The 18,939-nt window shown below is 43.9% G+C and overlaps 1 protein-coding gene across 1 annotated transcript in view; it reads right to left on the bottom strand.

The window, feature by feature from the left end:
• The window catches only part of LOC138276099 (uncharacterized), a 233,974-nt gene that overhangs the window by 16,130 nt on the left and 198,905 nt on the right, over positions 1–18,939 (bottom strand). The window lies entirely within an intron of this gene.

Genomic DNA, 18,939 nt, shown 5'->3' with positions numbered 1-18,939 from the left:
GCCTTTGTCCTGAATTTCCTTTGGGGTGACTGCCCCTTAGTACTCAGATGTATAATGTTCTCTTATTATTTGATATAAACTTGTATTTATTTATAAGTTTGGTCCCATGATGACCAAGCTAAATGAAGGAATATTGAACAAGGTCTCTCAGATAATGACTATAATAAAGACTAAGGAGAAAACATGTTAATAATGTGACAATATACCAGTAATCACAAAGTCCAAATTCTACTTTTAATCTTTGTAATTCTGCTTCTCTCTAACCCTGGTCAGACACAGAGTAGTTTCCTCTGTCTCACCATTTTTTTTTTATCACTGTAACTCGCAGCATGGTGACAACAGTGACAGGAAGTGAAAACAGTTGGTGCTATTAGCAGCCGTGGCTGGTGACTGGGCAAAGTGGTGGGGCAAGGGGAATAACAGAAAAAAATACATAAACAAAAAGGACTTACCTAAAGCACTCCGCCGCTCTCTGCTGCACTGCAGGCTCCCAGCCTGCCCAGCAGCCGATCATGACGCTGCACAGAGCAGTGTTATGATTGGTTGGAGTGCCGTGGCTGGGCACTCCTGCGCATACTGGGAGCCTGGGCTTGATCTCTCCAACCAGGCAAGAAAGTGCTGGGTTGGAGATAGCTCGTCTGCATATGTGTGTTTGGCCGGCCAGAGACGGCTGACCATACACATTGGTGCACTGAGGGGAGGGCTCTGTGTACTCCCCTCACTGCTCATCACCCCCATGGCCCCACCCCTTTAAAAATAAAACAATAAAAAAACATTGTTAATTATAGCTTTATATTTAAAGGTTTACAGCTCCTGCTGCTGGTGGGGGGGTGGGGTGATGCTCCTCTGCCATAGCGGAGTCGCCACCCCTGGATAATTAGGCACCTATTGATAGCACTTTGATCATGCTCGGGAGCATAAGGACACCCTCTGAGCATCAATCTAACCAGTCAAGCGGTACTGCTTCCCATTCATCCCCAGCTGAGGGATTGCCCCAGTACTGTGGTCCCTAATCAGAAATCAGCCCAACTACACACCAGGGAGGAGTAGGATAAGCCTCCCAACATGGGAAAGTGCCCCCTCCCAAAACAAGGAACATTCTTTTTGCTCCTCCCCTTGGTTTGGGGGGAAGGCAGAAAGCCCACTACACACATGGAAAAAGGGATTTAAAAAAAGAAGAGATGGCCCTCCCTGGAATCTGGCTCTGACGAATACCCAAGACAAGAAGGGACCAAACCAGAGATCAAGTGAAGATCATATTGACTCCATATAGTCATAGTACTGATACATTTCTGTTGTGGGAAATATGCTCAGCCACACAGGTAGGGTACAATTTTTAATTTGGAAAAGTGTGCGAACCAAGGGTGGTAGGATCCCTTCAGATCTGGGTAATTCTCTGCGAGGAAAATTTGTGATTTTAGTCAATGTTTGAGTTTTGCATGGGAATCTATGTAAGAAAATGTAGTGGGGTCCATGCAAGTCACACCACCCTTGACTTCCTTGGGTGTCTAGTTTTCAGGAATATCTGTTTATGAGGGTTCCCTGGGTGGTGGCAAAGCCCAGTCCCAGATACCAGTGCTATCAATTTTTATGTGGAAAACATGATGTCTCCGCATTGCATTTTGGGGCCTATTGGATTCATGGTTATAGGCACAGTCACACAAGTGGGGTACCATTTTTGGGGCAAGAGTGGAAATACATATTAGTATCAGAGTTATCATCAATTTAATTTCCCTCCGATTTTAGCTTCTAAATGTAAGACAGTGTGCAAGAAAGAACACTTTTCTGAAACGCTCTCATCTCACAAGATAGTTTGGGTAACTCCAAATTCAGAAATGCACAAGTAACCACTAATCCTTAACCCAATATTTTGAACACATTTAAAAAAAGCATAGGCTTCACCAATAGCCAGTTTTCGTTTATTATATTTTGCTATATGAATTGCTGCACCGTTGATACAAAATTAAATATCATTGTAAGATGCAGTTGTTGGCTCAGGGTATTCTGTCTTTGGAAATTAACAAACACTACAAACAGACTGATGAAACAGTATATTACATTGATACTCAACTATGACGATAAAAATGGCGCTCATCTTTTTCTATTTGTTTCCTACTTATCACCATTCCTTTTATTTCAGTTATTAGTTTATTTGGGGAGAACATGCGAGATCTACTCAGATTAGAAATGTACAGCTTTCCAGGTTTATCACAACAAACTTAAAGTACAGAGAAGCCATATAAAATAGGGACCAAAGACTACCACTTACAAAAATGCAAAAACTGTGATAAAATTGATTTCTTCACAACTCTGCAAAAATGAGGATTTTAGCACAGCTAACCTTTTTTGCGTGAGATTTTTGGGAAAAAAACAACTTTCTTGCACAGCATTTTCTCCCCTTTTTCATAAACAAAATGCTGTATTTTGTCAATTTTCTCCGCTCTCTCCAGGGCAATCCTTAACGGTGGGTTCCCCCAGAATCCCCGAAATGGGGAGGAAAAAATATAAATTTGACCTAGATACGTAAAAATATTTAAACAAGGGCTAGGCAATGGAACGAGAAAGCCCACAAGGTAAGGGGTTAAAGCAGTAACTTATTTGTCATACCCTTGGTGGAAGATAAGTACGACTAAAGTTTTCTAGTAAGCATTCAAGATATTACTTGCCTTGCAGCCACAGTGAAGTGCTTCATTCTTCCCATGTAAACCAAACGGTAACCGAAGAGATTAAACTAAAGATGTGGCGAACAGCCGATTGTATTGATAGATTCCACCTAAAATTCATAATCATATTTACTTAAAACAATTAAACTGAGATTGAATGAACATCGTGTTCAGGGCCCAGAAAAATATACTGACCTCAAAAGGTTAAAGACCATCCATCCACACGTTAATGCTGAGTGTGGAGGTGGTCTTTTTTAATCAGTGGTTCACTAACCGTTTTGAGAGACATTGCAAACTGCTTATAACTATAAGCCTGTGTACCATATATTCTATTATTTTCTCAGTTTCTCCACTCTACAATAATCAGCATTAAAAGTGCTAAAAGGGACTTAGATGTAGTATTTTACAACAATAGGCACCATCTCCTTGAAAGAAAATATATTTGACTAAATGTAGTTAATATTTCGATTTTAGTCTAGAGCCACTGAGCTCTCTGCAGTTCATTGGGCTTTTCAAAGAACGTCTTCAATCAAAACCGGCCTGGAAACACTTGCACTGGATGATCTAAAAAGAGGAGTAATATGTAATGCTTGGATTCACGTTTGAATGAGGTCAATCACCTAAGTGTTGCCTGAGTACATTGGTAAAAATATGTAAAGTAATGTAATGCCATGTAGTGTCCTTTAAAGGCACAGCAAACAGTAGATAACATTATAGCCATTAGGTGGCATGGTTGTCACAGAAATAACATTCTTTCACTTTTGTTGTACCTTAATCCCTTTCAAGGAACCATTTTAACAAGTGGAAGAGGGTTTCTAATTAACAAAAATATTGTGTGCAGGATTAAATGTGAAGACATAAGATGTAGGCCTGAAAACCAGAATGAAATGCATTTATTTTCCTTTCTGTGCTATCTTAGCAGCTGAAAGCACAAGACAACAACGGTTGTGGTCTTTAGTCAAGGAATGCACCATGGAGCACATATTTTACATGATTTGTCATTAGTGACCTAGGTTAAACTGTATTATGAATAACTGTTAAAACATGTTTAGAAATGTTAACCCCTTTGCTTCCAGGCCTCTCTTCCCCCCCCCCATTCGCCCCACCCAGGTGCCAGTTTTTTTTTTTTTTTTGCCTATTTGGGGCAGTTCGCACTTAGGCCCTCACAACTTTTTGTTCACATAAGCTACGCATGCCAAATTTGTGTCCTTTTTTGATCCAACATCCTAGAGATTCTAAAGGTACCCAGAGTTTGTGGGCTCCCCTACAGGAGACCAAAACATTAGCCAATTTTTTTTAATTTTTTTTCAAAACAATTGGGAAAAAAGGGCTGCAGAAGAAAGCTTGTGGTTATTTACCTGAACATGGCATCAACAAAGGGTTTGCTGTGCTAAAATCACCATCTGCCCAGCCTTCAGGAACAGGCAGGCGTGAATCAGAAAACCAAATTTTTCAACACAATTGTGGCATTTTACTGGGACTTAACCCATTTTTACTATTTTTTCTGCATTCAGCCTCCTTCGAGTTAGTGACAGAAATGGGTGGGAAATCAATTCTGGATCCCAGACAGCTGTACATTTCTGAAAAGTAGACAAAATTCTGAATTCAACAAAGGGCCATTTGTGTAGATCTTACAAGATTTTCCTATGGAAAATAACAGCTGAAATAAACAATAATATATATTGAAATGGAGGTAAAATACCAGCCATTTCTCTCCATATTTTACACTGTAACTTTTAAACTTTTTTCTGCCATGTCATATGTTCAAACGCAATATATTGTTACATCTGCTGGACTCTTCTGGTTGCGGGGATATATAGGGTTTGTAGGTTCATCAAGAACCCTAGGTACCCAGAGCCAATAAAGGAGCTGCACCTTGCAATGGGTTTTCCTTGTATACTGGGTATAAAGCAATTCATTTGCTGAAACAAAGAGTAAAAAAAAAATAGGTATCAAGGACACCTTTGCATTTTCACAATGGGCATAAGATAAGGTGTTGAGAAGCAGTAGTTATTTTCACATCTCTGCATTACGGGGTCCCCATGTGAATTACAGGGCATTTCTCAAATGGACATCTTTTTTTATACACTGTCTTACATTTGTAAGGAAAAAATGAAGAGAAAGTCAAGGGGCAATGACATTTGTTTTTCTGTTCTGTGTTCCACCAAGCCTCCCAATAAAAATGGTACCTCACTTACATGGGTAGGCCTAATGCCTGCGACAGGAAATGCAACTTGGACACATCACATTTTCCCCTAAGAAAACTGACCTGTTTTTTCCAAAGTTCCTAGCTGTAGAATTTGGCTTCTAGATAAGCTGGCACCTAGGGGACCCTAGCAAACCTATACAGTTTTTAAAACTAGACACATAGGGGAACCCAGGATGGACTAACCTGTGGCACTCTCACCAGGATCTGTTAACCACAATCCTTTACAAACCTCAACAGTTGGAGAGAAAAAAAAACCTTTCCTCACATTTCGGTGCTGCAACGTTCTGGAATCTGAGGGGAGCCACAAACTTGCTTCTACCTAGCATTCCCCCAGGTCTCCCGATAAAAGTGGTACTTCACTTCTGTGGGTAGGCCTAGAACCCACAATAGGAAATGCCCCAAAACACTATGTGGATGCAACAAAATTATCAAATAAACTACCTGTTTTTGCGGAGGCACCTGCGTTTTTGGTCCTGGGCTCTGCAGTCATCTGGGGAAACTTACCAAACCCAAACATTTCTGAAAACTAGACACCCGAGGGGGTCTAGGGAGGTGTGACTTGCGTGGATCCCCCAGTGTTTTCTTACCCAGAATTCTCAGCAAGCCTCAAATTTAGCTCAAATAAAGCAAACACATTTTTCCCACATTTCGTGTGGGATCGCCACCCAACCTTCCCCTCAGTCTCCCAGTTAAAATGATACCTCACTTGTGTAGGTGGGTCAAGTGCCTGTGACAGGAAAGAGCCAAAAACATTTTGAAGATGAAGGGGAACCAAAGCGGGTCCAAAAGAGTAGTTTGAAAAAAAAATCATTTTTAGGCTGACGAGAGGCAGAATTTTTATATCTGTATAGATGCCACAATGCTGGGTGGTAGGAATCTTGTGGATTTCTGCAGATTCCGGAAGGTTCCATCACAAAAAATGTAGGAAAACTGTGAGATTTCAAGCAAAGATGGATGTTTACAGTGCATTGTGGGTAAGAAAATGGTGTGGGGGTGCATGTGAAGCACACCACCCTGGACTCACCAGATGTTTAGTTTTCAGATGTGTGTAGGTCTCGTACATTTTTCTAGATGGCAGTGTCCCAAAATCCAACGAAGTGCAGCCCTCACCATTCCAAGTGGCACGATTTTGAGAGCTAGACAAGCTCTCATGACCCAAATGTAAAACCAAAACTCAAAATAATCAAATGTCCTCTTGATTGCTGTAAGTAAGATGTTTTAGTGTGTGGGGGTAGAGATGAAAGATTGTTACCCCCTTCAGTTGATGTGGGGGAATAACCATGCGCAGACTGGTCGGTAGCCACCACCCCACTCTTTTTTATTTTATTTTTTTTATTCCCTAGCATCTAGTAGGCTTTCTGCCCCCGTGGAGTGGAATGGGGTAATTGCAAGGAAAACCAGGCCAATCAGCCCGCAAGGAGGGCAGAAATTGCATAAAATAAAATTGCCCCCCAGGGAACGACCCATGCCTAAGGGGTAGCTCCCATCTGTAAAAAAAACAAAAAAAACAAAAGTAAAAAATCCCTGGTGCCTAGTGGTTTCTGCCCCCTTGTGGGCAGCTCGACCCAATTAATATAAGCCGATCTGCCTCCGAGGGGGCCAGAAAAGGCCTCATAAAATAATTGCCCCCTGGGTAGCGACCCTTGCCAAAGGGGTTGCTCCCCTTCTCAATGTAAAGAGAAGCAAACAAAAAAATCCCTGGTGTCTAGTGGTTTTTGCTATCTCTGGGGACAGATTGGCCTATTTGATGTAGGCCGATCTGCCCCCAGGGGCAGAAAAGGCCTAATAGACAAGTTGCCCCTGGGGAGCGAGCCTTGCCTAAGGTGTGGCCCCCCCTTATCAATATAGAGAAAAAAATCACTGGTGTCTAGTGGCTTCACCCCCGCTGGGGCAGATCGCCCTAATATAGGTTGATATGCCGCTGGGGGCAGAAAAGGCCTAATAATAAATTGCCCTGTGATGGGCGACCCTTGCCTAAGGGGGTCGCCCCACTTAAAAAAGTAAACATCCCCTGTGTCTAGTGGCTTCTGCCCCCCACCGGGGGCAGATCGGCCTAATTAATATAGGCCAATCTGCCCCACGGTGGGCAGAAATGGCCTTAGAAAAAATGCCCCCCTTAGGGAGCAACCCTTACCAAAGGGGTTGCTCCCCTCATGCCAATTTCTTGAAAAAAACAAACTCCCTGGTGTCTAGTGGGCCTTCCTGCAGCCTGATTGCTGGGCGATCGGGCAGCAGGAATGCTCAGAGAAACATAAAAAGGAAAGGAAAAGCCTTTCCTTTTCCTGCCTCCCTGACCTCCCCTGTCCCCGTACTGAGGAGAAACAAATCTGCTTCTCCTTTGATTGCGCTGGAAGCATGATTTCAGCACGATGGGAGGGGACCTCTGATGAGGTCATTGCGTGATTGCAGGCTGACATCATCATACGTCACTGGGGGCCAGGGGGTTTGGAAGGGGAAGCAATTCCCCCTCAATCCCGCCCCAGTGGAGGGGGTTAGGAGGCCCACGGGGAGTGCTAGTGTTCCCCCCATGGCCTGGGTGCAGGACGAAGCGCTTACATCCTCGGCACCCGAGCGGTGATGCCGAGGACGCAACTGTTACATCCACGGCACCCAAAGGATTACCAATGAACCAAGAAACATATGTTCTTTTAACCTTAACACCTCTACAAGTTCAACTAATGAATAACAATGTTAGTCATATCACCAATTCTGTTTCTTTATGAATAGATTGGATTCAAAAGAGCATGTGGAAAAGAAAACGTGAATTTGAAATATGCATTACACTAACCATTAACTTTCTCTTATTTCTTTAAATGGTGAGAACCAGCATCCAGTAGATAGTTTAGTTGCAATTTTAGAAAAAATAACACTTCTTAGCTTATTTGTTCATTCGATTAGTCAATGGAAGCTGTCCTGTTCTCATGAAGGCATCAAAATTGTTTGGTCCAAGTGGTGGAGACGATGAAAGAAGACCTTAGATTATTGTGAGGAGCTTTTTTGGGAGGGGCTTTAGCATAGAAGCCTTAGAGGCTTGAGCTCATTTAGCAGCAATTCTCTCCATTCTGAGACTCTGATTTTTCTGCAGACACTCTCTGAGATACTACTCAGACATACTTTGACCTGCTTTATTTTTTACACAGATTGAAATACAAGACTTTTTGCTTGAGACTTGCTCTAAAACTCTGAGGGCCTAGTTTACAAGGCCGTTGCACACCAGTGTCTCATCTTTTTTTTATTCTATGCAGCGGTGGTGCAAGCAGTGCTCTACATCTACAATCTGATAAATTGGGCCCAATGCGTCAGTTTGCAAGGCCTCGCGTCACAATATACCTACACCAGAGATAATGTATGCAAGCTAGGCTTTTCCATGGGAAAACCCACGCAGTGAAATTTACTTTTCACCGTGTCATTCTGTGATTTCACCATGTCACAAGTGTACCGCCTGCTCAGAGCAGGCGTAAAACTGGCAAAGGGCTTTTCTCAATGGGGGCCTCCTGGCATTGCTGGAGCAGCATCACATTTTTTTTTATGATAGTCCAGCAATGCACGAGTTTGATGCCACAGAAGCGTCAATGTCTTACGCATCTGTGAAAACATGTGCCATGGAGCTCTGTATTGTAAATACAGCACATCCAGGGCATTGTTAGGGGGTTATAGGGCAGCGCAACAAATCTGACGCATCAGAGCTAATGCGTCGGATTCTTGTAGATGAGGCCCTGAATTTCTCCATGCTTTTGTATCATTGATTTATGAACTCTTAATGGGGTTCTCTAACTAATTAATATGACTTTCTTTTATAAAACCATTGTCTAGATCAGACTAGGAAATTAAAGTGTATGAAATGCAATTTATGCACTGTTGTGATACATTTTGATTTATAAATCTTTGATATATGATTTCTGAATGTCAATAAAGATGAGAAACTAAGAAAACAAAATAAAATATACTGAACCTTCATTTACACTGTCATCGTTGACTCTTAAAATAAATTTATTTTCGATAGACTGAAAACTGTTAAATGCTTTGATTGCAGCTTCTCCTGGTCTCAAACTACGCCTTCAAGGTACATTGCCTGAGATCCAGAAGTGAAGAGGAAATCTTAAAAAACATATTTATTACTGGTAATTTCCACGCTAGTACAAGTAACCATAATTGCAGCATGAACAATAATCCATTTGCATCCATTTTAGGTTCAGATGCTTCTGTTTCTCAACAAAATTTGAGCAAAGTATGATAGCACAATTAATATTTATGAAATGCGACAGAACGTTTTACAGTGCTAAACTTACATTTTTGATCTAGCTTCTAAATGTTGGAACCATTTTGTTATTCAGAGATGTTGCAAATAATATGGAACATGCATGCTGATGCAATATACTTGAGGTATGGCTACAGAAGATGGCCTTCTTGTGAGTGATGGGGGCAAATGGACCTTAGCAAGGTAATGATGGGTAGGTCACAAGGCAAGAAGTAATGATACACAGTATACTGACATACATCTCTATGCATTCTGGCATACTGAGTACTTCTAGTATGAATCTCCATCAGACCATTTCACTCAGATGGTACTTGAATCTACATATTGGTGCACTTTTTGGATCAAATCGATAGCTTGCCCAGAAGCACCAAGTTAAAGAACTTTCTAGTGAGAAATTATAGAACATGGGGTAGATTATTTCTGCTTGACATTAGCTGTTCTGGAACCTCCATTAAATGTTCCTGGGTGCCAAATCTTTGTCATTAGGTTGTGGTAGGTACCATATAAGCAGGAGGATGAACATTTTAAATTCTGGGAGGCTTGGAACTATTATGTTCCAAGGAAGGGGGGAGGGGAGGAGTCACATTCACTTTGTATCACTCATCTAAGCATTGCAGCTTAACTCTATTTTTTTTCTTATTATTGGCTTTCAAATCTTTGTTAAATATACAATAAATTGTTACAATAATTCAAATTTCAAATATTACGTAAGAAGGAAACAATCATATTTATGCAGCAAATGTGTAATTTTTAAGTACATGCTTTCCTTTACACATCTTATTTTTTTATGCACATATTGAACTGATGAGGATTTTCAGCTTTCCGATATTCAGCTATGATGAAGTATGAAAACAATGTAGAAATAAAAAGCCATCTCTTTTGGTGTTTTTGTAATGTAATGTCAAAATATTCTAGCCATGACTAACACTAGTGATTTTTCTAGATTTCTGGATAAACCAAGCATATATTGTTGATACAGCCAAATATTGAATACCAAAATCGTCATGAATATTGACAAGTCAAAAACATAATTGCATGTTCCAATTTTCAAAGATCTAGAGTATTGATTTGAAATGCTCATTTTCTGCTTGTTTAGGGATTTGGAGTGTATCAAAGAAGCCATTGTGCACAAAAAAAATAAAAAAATCCCATATTTGCCCCTCATGGGGCTTTATGGTTGTGCCGGAATGCCCAATTCTAAAGCTACATATTTATCCCAGGATCAATCTTAGTTTTACATTCATTCCGTTGAATATTATTTCATCATATATAATTAATATTAGTAAGATCTTGTCAATTGTCCAATGCATGTACGTTTTGATTTATTTAACACAGGTTTCCACAATGCTTTTCGTTCGGTAGACTATGGAGCAATGCAGTGATTTGGATATAAGAAAATCTAATCCACCCCCTTTGGGTTGCAATTCTTTTTGATTTAGACCTATCTGGCTAGATCCCGTTTGAAAAATTAATCACCTATTTTAATCATGTCATACTGACTCCAGAATTTTCATCTAAGTGCAATGGCCAGTGGTTCAATAAACAGCGTGAACATAATTGGTGACATGGGACAGCACTTTTGTATCTCCCCCACTACCTCCCCTCCAGAGTATATAATTTACAAAATGTACTATTGATCATTAGACTTGCCGTGTAGTATATAATGAGGCAATCAATTTTGTCACATGGGAAGGAAACCCTATACTTAAGGCCTCGCAAAGCAATTCTCAAATCCTTCTCTGTGCCCAGTAGAAGCATGCTAGAAGTGTTCTGCACAAGGGAAAGATGATCAATTGCCTCAGTTATAAAATTAGTTTTGGTATACTATTGTCTATACAGGATAATCCCATTTTAGTCTGTCTGAGTTAGTGCTGAGGCATGAGCTAGAATTCATTGGGTTAAGACTTTAAGAAAGATCTTATAGTCACTGTTCAATAACGTGTCTCTGCATGGTGATCTAGAAGATTCTTTCCTTTTTTCAAATAGCATTGCAGCACACCCTTATGGAAAGAGTTCTGATCCTTTCCATCTGCCAAAACATAAATAAACTGTTCGATAAGTGTTTTTTTGAATTTCCTAACACAGGTTTTATATAACCAAGGGAAAATCGCCATCTCCAGTAGTTTTACAATTTCATTGATTGCTCACTTCTGCCTCCAGTTTCTCCTACGCGATTGAAGCTGTTAGTAACATTTGTGCTTATTCCCTGGTGAGTGCTCCAATTTCTAATTTCTGTAAATATGCTTCCATTCTTACTGATGAGGCTGTATCTAAAGACTGATATTTAATTTTTTAGAGGGGGAGAAAAATCTGACTTATCACACATTGGCCCTCATTTTGACTTTGGCGGTCAATTTGCCTGACCGCCAAAGTCAAACCCGCCACTAGACCGCCAGGGCTGGTGGTCTACAGACCGCCACAATACAACTGCTGGCAGCCGTGAGCCAGCAGTCATGCTGGTGGTCGGCGGTACAGAGACGGGTGCATGCCCAGCACCGCCACGGTTGAGACAAAGCTGGCGGGGGTAAAAGAAAGTGCATTTCTCTTGTTAACTCTCATAGGAGTTTTGAATATGACTACAGCCTGAACTGCTGGACAGAGTTACGCCAAATTTGGCAGAAAGGTAGCTTTTGGTACGCAAATTCCACTTTTTATTATTTGGTGTTAATCCATTCAAAAGTTTAAGAGAAATTAAAGAAACAAGAAATCTTGATATCTAGAGGCGCAAAGGCTTCACAAATCCTCCTGATCTTGTGCAGAGATTGGCTGCCAACACTTAACGATGAAGTGTTGGCAGCCATTTTCTGCTTCAGCTGAGTCAAAGAAAAAGAAAAAAAGGGGCAGGGTACGTTTACTCTAGCCCCCTAGCTTTGGTGCCTGGGTAGCCCTTCGAGACCCTCCCTCCCTGGCCAAAATTCTTTTTTTTTTTTTTTTAAATTCATGGTGAAATTTGTGAATATTTGTGAATTTCGCTGTGAATCAAAAAGAAAAAGAAAAAATAGCGAACCCAGTGTCCCACGCTAGCTTTTAATTGTGCCCCCGGGTTGACCAGGTCCGGGGGGCAATGTGGGTAAAATAGGAGGGAGCATATGGGGCCCCCCCCCCTCTGGGGCTATGCACTATAAACATAGATGGGGGCCGCACAGCCCCCTGGATCCCGGGGACGATCACTTTCCTGAGCTTAATTAATAATAATATATTGCGGGGTCTTGTGACCCCGAGGACCACCACCACCCCAGAGCAACATACATTTATGGGGGGGGGGGGTCCTGCGGATCTCCCTTCTCCCCCAGAGACTGCCCCCTCCCCTAGGCTATAATTTAGAAATATGCTAGGGGTTCACACTGCAGCCCCGGGGACCACCATCTCTCCAGGGCAACGTACACCCTCAGGCCCTGGGGACCGCCACCTCCCAGGGGCTCCAAATACATATAGGAGGGGATCACCACCTCTCTGGGTCAAAATTTAAAAGATGGAGGGGCTGCACGGCCTCTTGGAGGCATAGATGGCCCTGGGGACTGACAGGGCTGGCTTCTGCTACCTCCGGAAGTGCTCACACTTGGGAGGTAGAGGTTTGCTTTTGCTTGGCGGGAGCCGACAGCTCACACCAAGCAAAAGCAAACATCACTGCGCTTTCAGCTGGTGGGATCTGTCAAACCGCTCCTGCTTACTGAAAGTGAAGTTTTCATCCCTTCTCCTGCACCGTAACATGCATGCAGGGAAGGAGATGAAAATCACTCCAACAAGCAGGGAGCTGCTATTTAAAGCAGCTCCTGATTGTGGGAGGAATGGCTGCTTCAGCAAGAGAAAGGAGCTAGCTGGGACCGCAGGGGAGTTACGGCCAGGGCCGGCTTTAGGGCAGTGCGAGTGGTGCGACTGCACCGGGTGTTGACCTGGATTACGGGATGCTGGCCTCAGGGAGGCGCTGTATTTAGCAAAGACTTCTGAAACTTGCCATTAAAAAGCACCTGCTGAAAGGTTCCTTGTGCGTCCAGCCTTCACGAAGCAATTATAATGTCATGATACCTCTTGTGATTAATGTTCCTGCTAGGGAGAGAGATGGGAGTTTTGTCTAGCAGCAGCTTTGACTCGCCATAAAGTAGCACAGAGGGTTTATATGCCAGCTGCAAAGAACAGAACTATATTTTTTGTGGATAGCTGAGTGGATTAGTAAAGCCAGCCTTTACATGTGCCTTAAAACAAATGAATGTAAGGGAAAGAGAGGCCATGAAGAGATGAGGGGCACATTTGCTGGGTGGTAGTGAGTGAATACATGGCGGTGGCCATGGGGGGAGGGGGGGACCAAAAAAAAAAAAAAAGACTGTCGCACAGGGCACCACCTGTGTTAAAGCCGACCCTTGTTGCGGCTCCCCGCCTGAGATAAAATAAACAAACATCCTTTCAAGGTGGAACTGCAGATCTGATGAAGATGCTCGAGGAGCAACAACTTTGGCAATGTTACACACAGAAGGTCACTGGAGACACTACAACGACATACTTTAAGCAGCTGTAGTGTAGGAGATGCACTATAAATATACCAAACAAGGTAGCACTTTCTAATTACCCAGTGGAAATTACTCCAGGTGGGAATATATTCTGCACTAAACAGTGGACGTTTCTTGGATAAATGAGGAGGGCAAGATTCATTCTAGCATGAGGCTCACTTGACAAAAATCAAACCTCAATAGAAAGCATTTACAGACATAAACAAAGCAGGTGCCCAAGTTCAAGGTCTACTTCTGTAAACTACTAATCATCCTAATTTCTTCCACATGGGCAAGACAGAGCAATTGTTTCTTTGATTTTTCACCTTGAAAAAATATCTGTAAACTTTGATAGAGGTGTTTGCATCCTTGCTGTCTTGAGTACAATATATCAAGTAGTGTTGGAAATGGGTTATTGGTAAGGGCAGGTAGGTACCTACACTTAGCAATAGGCCACAAACCTCTACTAAGGTCCAGTTAGGCCTCAGTAAATTAACTCCAGCTCAACCCTTGGTAGCTTGGCAACGAGCGTCAAGGCTTACCTTAGGAGACAGAGTGTAAAGCATTCAAATATCACAAAACAGTAATAAAATAAAACACAGGAAACAGTTTAAAAATCCAAAACCCATTTATAACAATAGATTATATTTTTATCTTTAAAATGACACAAAAACGAATAAAATCAGATAAGGGGAACCGGAGATATGAATTTTTAAAGAATTATTGTTTTTTAGCGCCTAGAAACAAAAAGCGCCAATCGGGTCATCTGGTTGCACCTCGACCTGGGCAAAGTCAAAGTTTAAGGCCGACCGCGATGGAGCCCTGCTCGGCTACAGGCCACGGGAGGCCTCGGTTAAAAGTTTACCTTCATACAGTCTCTTTTTCGAAGATTTCCTTCAGCGGGACGAACCTGCCAGTCCAATCCGACCTCCCGGAGCCCTTCTCCGGATACGCGATGCGGGAATCCTCGGTGGAGATTTTTACCTTCGGACTTAGTCATTTTTTCGAGGTGAAAATCCTTCGACCGGGGTAAACCTGGATCTTGATCCGACATCCCTGGAGCCCTCCTCGGATACACTGGCTGGGAGGTCCCGGTCAACTTTTTACCTTTGGACTTAGTCTCTTTTTCGGAGATTTTCTTTACCGGGACGAACCAGTAAATCAGGCCAGGTCACGGTTGAGGCAAGCCGGCTAAAGTTACCACGGCAGGTCGGTCCCTCTATTGAGCTTTTTTACAAAAGTTCTCCAAACTTTTGGGGCTTCTCCCAGATGTCCTTTCATGGTTCCTTTGAGGTCCACAGCTCACCCCAAGGGTCCAGAAGTTCTGAGATGGTCCTTGGGGGTGCAGACTACAACTCCCTGAATGCACCTGGCGCAAACTCCTTTTTGGCCACTCGGCAGTGGCCAGCTGGTTGATTTCTTCAGGAGTTGGTGCAGGGGACTCTGGATAGCAATTTTTCACCTGTAGCAAACAGGGAGTCCCTCCTTGAACCAGTTGAAGCCAGGCAAAGTCCTTCTTGTGGTGAAGCCCAAGTGTGCAGCTGGTGCAGTCCTTCTGAGTGCAGGTTCCAGGTGCAGGCCAGGGGTCCAGCAGGGCAGTCCTTCTTCTCCTTTGGTTCTTCCTTGTTGGAATCTGATGGGGATCTGAGGTGTGGGTGCAGGTCTGCCAGTTTTATCCTTGCTCCTGGGTGAAAAGCAGGGGGGCCCTGGTTCTACAATCAGGTGCTTCCCTCTATGATAACCACTTCCTGGGAAGTGGTCAAAAATCAATCCCAGGAGGCAACATTCTCCAAAAATCCATCATGGCTGAATCTGATTTTTTTTTGGAGGTTACATCTGGCTGAGCCCACCCATTGGTGTGGCTAAAAATCATAAACACACCCCTCTCCTGCCCTCTCCTAATCTAATCAAGGGGGCACCTAGTTGTCTGGGGTTGCAGGATGTGGGGGTGTTGCTGGTTGCTCCAAATGTCCTTCTCTACCTTTGAAGACCAGTTTTGCGGCCCTCCCGCTTCCTGCCTCACCATCTGCTGAAGGGAGATTCCCTCCCACAGGCACATTCCTTTGTGTGAAGCCAGGCCACTTCACACCTCATCAAGGCAGCCTGGCCAGGCTGCTAGAGGCTGGCCAATCAGAGCACAGCAGCAAAAACAATGGAGGGCTGAAATTGGCAACTTTTGAGGTAAAGTTTAAAACTCTTTACCTGAACAAGTTGTATTAAATCCAACAACTGGAAGTTGTGGGAGTTATTACAACAATTAATTTGATACCAAACTCTTGGTACCCATCATTTAAGGAGACTTTAAAAATGTAAATAAAGTCTCCCCTTTCTAGCCTATGAAGGCCATTTACTAGAATGAGGGAAAAACAAATGTGGCTGTTTTTACCTCACCAGGGCTTATAAAACTATTTTTATAAGGTCCCTGCTTCTAGTTAAATGGCACCCAGCCCTAGGGGTACATAGGGCACACCTTAGGGGTGACCTATATGTAAAAATAAGGTAGTTTAAGACTTTGGAACTACTTTTAATTCCAAAGTCGAATTTGCATATAACTTTAATTTAAAAGCAGCCAGCAAGGCAGGCCTGCCTTTAAAATGACACCTGGCACCTCAGCAGTGCACCTATGGGTGCACTACCTATGTTGTGGTCCCTAAACCTACATGCCCTACCATATACTAGGGACTTATAGGTAGGTTAACTTAGCCAATTATATTTAGCCTAATTTGCATATCCATTTTACACAGAGCACTGGCCCTGGGACTGGTAAGCAGTACCCAGGGCACAGCCAAGAGTCAGTAACCACCAGTACCTGTCCAAAAAGTGTGGGGGTGACCAGACTTTCCTACACTCCCCCCCCCCAGATGAAAGGTGATGGGTACTAACCTACACCCTGGTAGTCCTCATCAGCTAAGTGGAAAAACCTGGAAAGGCCATCTGCATTAGCATGGGCAGTCCCAGGTCTGTGCTCCACTGTGAAGTCCATCCCCTGTAGGGAAATGGACCACCTTAACAGTTTTGGGTTCTCCCTCCTCATCTGCATCAACCATCTGAGAGGTCTGTGTTCAGTTTGTACACGGAAGTGAGTGCCAAACAAATATGGCCTCAACTTCTTCAGGGACCAGACTACAGCAAAGGCCTCCCACTCAATGGCACTCCATCTTTTCTCACTGGGGAGTAGTCGCCTGCTGATGAAGGCAACTGGTTGATCTTGGCCCTCTTCATTAACTTGTGCTAACACTGCCCCAATCCCTTCCTCTGAAGCATCTGTTTGCACTATAAACTCCTTGCTATAGTCAGGGGCCAGTAACATTGGTGCTGAACACATAGCCTGTTTTGGGTGTCAAAAGCTTTCTGACACTCTGAGGTCCAAATGACCTTCTTGGGCTGTTTCTTGGAGGTAAGCTCAGTCAGAGGGGCCACTATGGTCCCATAATTCTGAACAAACCTCCTGTAGTACCCAGTCAGGCCAAGAAAGACCCTGAGTCTGGGTTTTAGGAGCCTCCCAATCCAGGATAGTCTGGATCTTGGGCTGGAGAGGTTGTACATGGCCTCCACCAACAAGGTGGCCCAGGTACAAAACTGAGCTTTGCCCTATCTGGCACGTGCTTGCCTTGATAGTCAGGCCTGCTCGAAGCAGGGCCTGAAGCACTTCCTTCATGTGGACCAGGTGGTCCTCCCAGGTGGAACTAAATACAGCTATATCATCCAGATAAGCTGCACGGAAAGATTTCAACCCAGACAGGACTCTATTCACCAACCGTTGGAAGGTGGCAGGAGCATTTGTCAGACCAAAGGGCATCACCTTGAACTGAAAGTGGCCCTCTGGTGTGGGAAATGCTGACCTCTCCTTGGCTCCTAGACTTAAGGCAATCTGCCAGTATCCTGAGGTCAGATCAAATGTGCTCAGGAATTTGGCAGCCCCAAACCTATCAATGAGCTTATCAGCTCTAGGTATGGGGTGAGCATCATTCCTAGTGACTGCGTTTAGACCTCTGTAGTCCACACAAAATCTCAATTCCTTCTTCCCACCTTGGGGATTAGGTTTGGGCACCAGTACCACTGGACTGGACCAACGACTGACAGAGGGCTCAATTACCTTGAGCTCCAACATCTTAGCCACTTTAGCTTTGATGTTGGCCTTGATCTGGTCAGACAGCCTGTATAGCTTGTTCTTGACAGGCAAGCTGTCACCAGTGTCAACGTCATGGACACACCAATTGGTGAGTCCAGGGGTCAGGGAGAACAGACTAGCAAACTGTTCCAAAAACTGTTTGCAGTCTTTTTGTTGCTGGTCTGTCAACTTGGGAGAGAGCAACACTCCCTCCACTGACCCATCTTGTGCATTTGAGGGCAGGAGATCTGGCAGAGGTTCACTCTCCTCCTCCTTCCCTTCATCAGTGACCATCAGCATGGTCATGTCTGCCCTGTCCTGGTGGGGTTTCAGCCTGTTAACATGCAGGATCCTATAACGATTCCTGGGGGTGCCAAGGTCCACCAAGTAGGTGACCTCACCCTTTTTCTCCAGAATTGGATAGGGCCCAGTACATTTGGCCTGAAGTGCCCTAGGAGTCATGGGCTCCAAAACCCACACCAGCTGTCATGGGTGATACTCAGGCATGGTAGCCTTCTGATCATGCCAGGGCTTCATGAGCTCCTGGCTGGCCTCCAGGTTTCTGCTTGCCTTCTTCATGTACTCAGCCATGCGTGACCGCAGGCCCAGCACATAATCTAGCACATTCTCCTTGGACTCTCTGAGAGGCTTTTCCCAAGACTCTCACCAAGCACAATGGGCCTCTTACAGGGTGCCCAAACAGTAACTCAAAGGGGCTGAATCCAACCCCCTTCTGTGGCACCTCTCTGTAGGCAAACAGCAGGCATCGGAGGAGAACATCCCATCTCCTCCTGAGTTTGGGAGACAAACCCATGATCATGCCCTTCGGGGTCTTATTAAATCTTTCCACCAGACCATTGGTCTGTGGATGATAGGGGGTGGTGAACTTATAAGTAACACCACACTCATCCCACATGGCTTTCTGATAGGCTGACAAAGTTTGTGCCCCTATCTGGGACCCCCTCCTTTGGGAACCCCTCTCTGGTGAACACACCAAGTAGGGCCCTACCCACTGTGGGAGCAGTGACTGTCCGGAGGGGTATTGCCTCAGGGTACCTGGTGGCATGGTCCACAACCACCAAAATGTACCTGTTACTTTAGGCAGGTGGTGAGTCTAGGGGACCAACAATGTCAATCCCCACCCGCTCAAAGGGAGTCCCAACCACTGGCAGTGATATCAAGGGAGCCTTTGGCTTGCCCCCTGTCTTGCCAAT

The sequence above is a fragment of the Pleurodeles waltl genome, chromosome 2_2 (genome assembly GCF_031143425.1).
Source record: "Pleurodeles waltl isolate 20211129_DDA chromosome 2_2, aPleWal1.hap1.20221129, whole genome shotgun sequence".
Taxonomy (NCBI): Eukaryota; Metazoa; Chordata; class Amphibia; order Caudata; family Salamandridae; genus Pleurodeles; species Pleurodeles waltl.
Note: the sequence above shows the minus strand (reverse complement) of the source record. Positions and strands in the feature narration are given on the sequence as shown.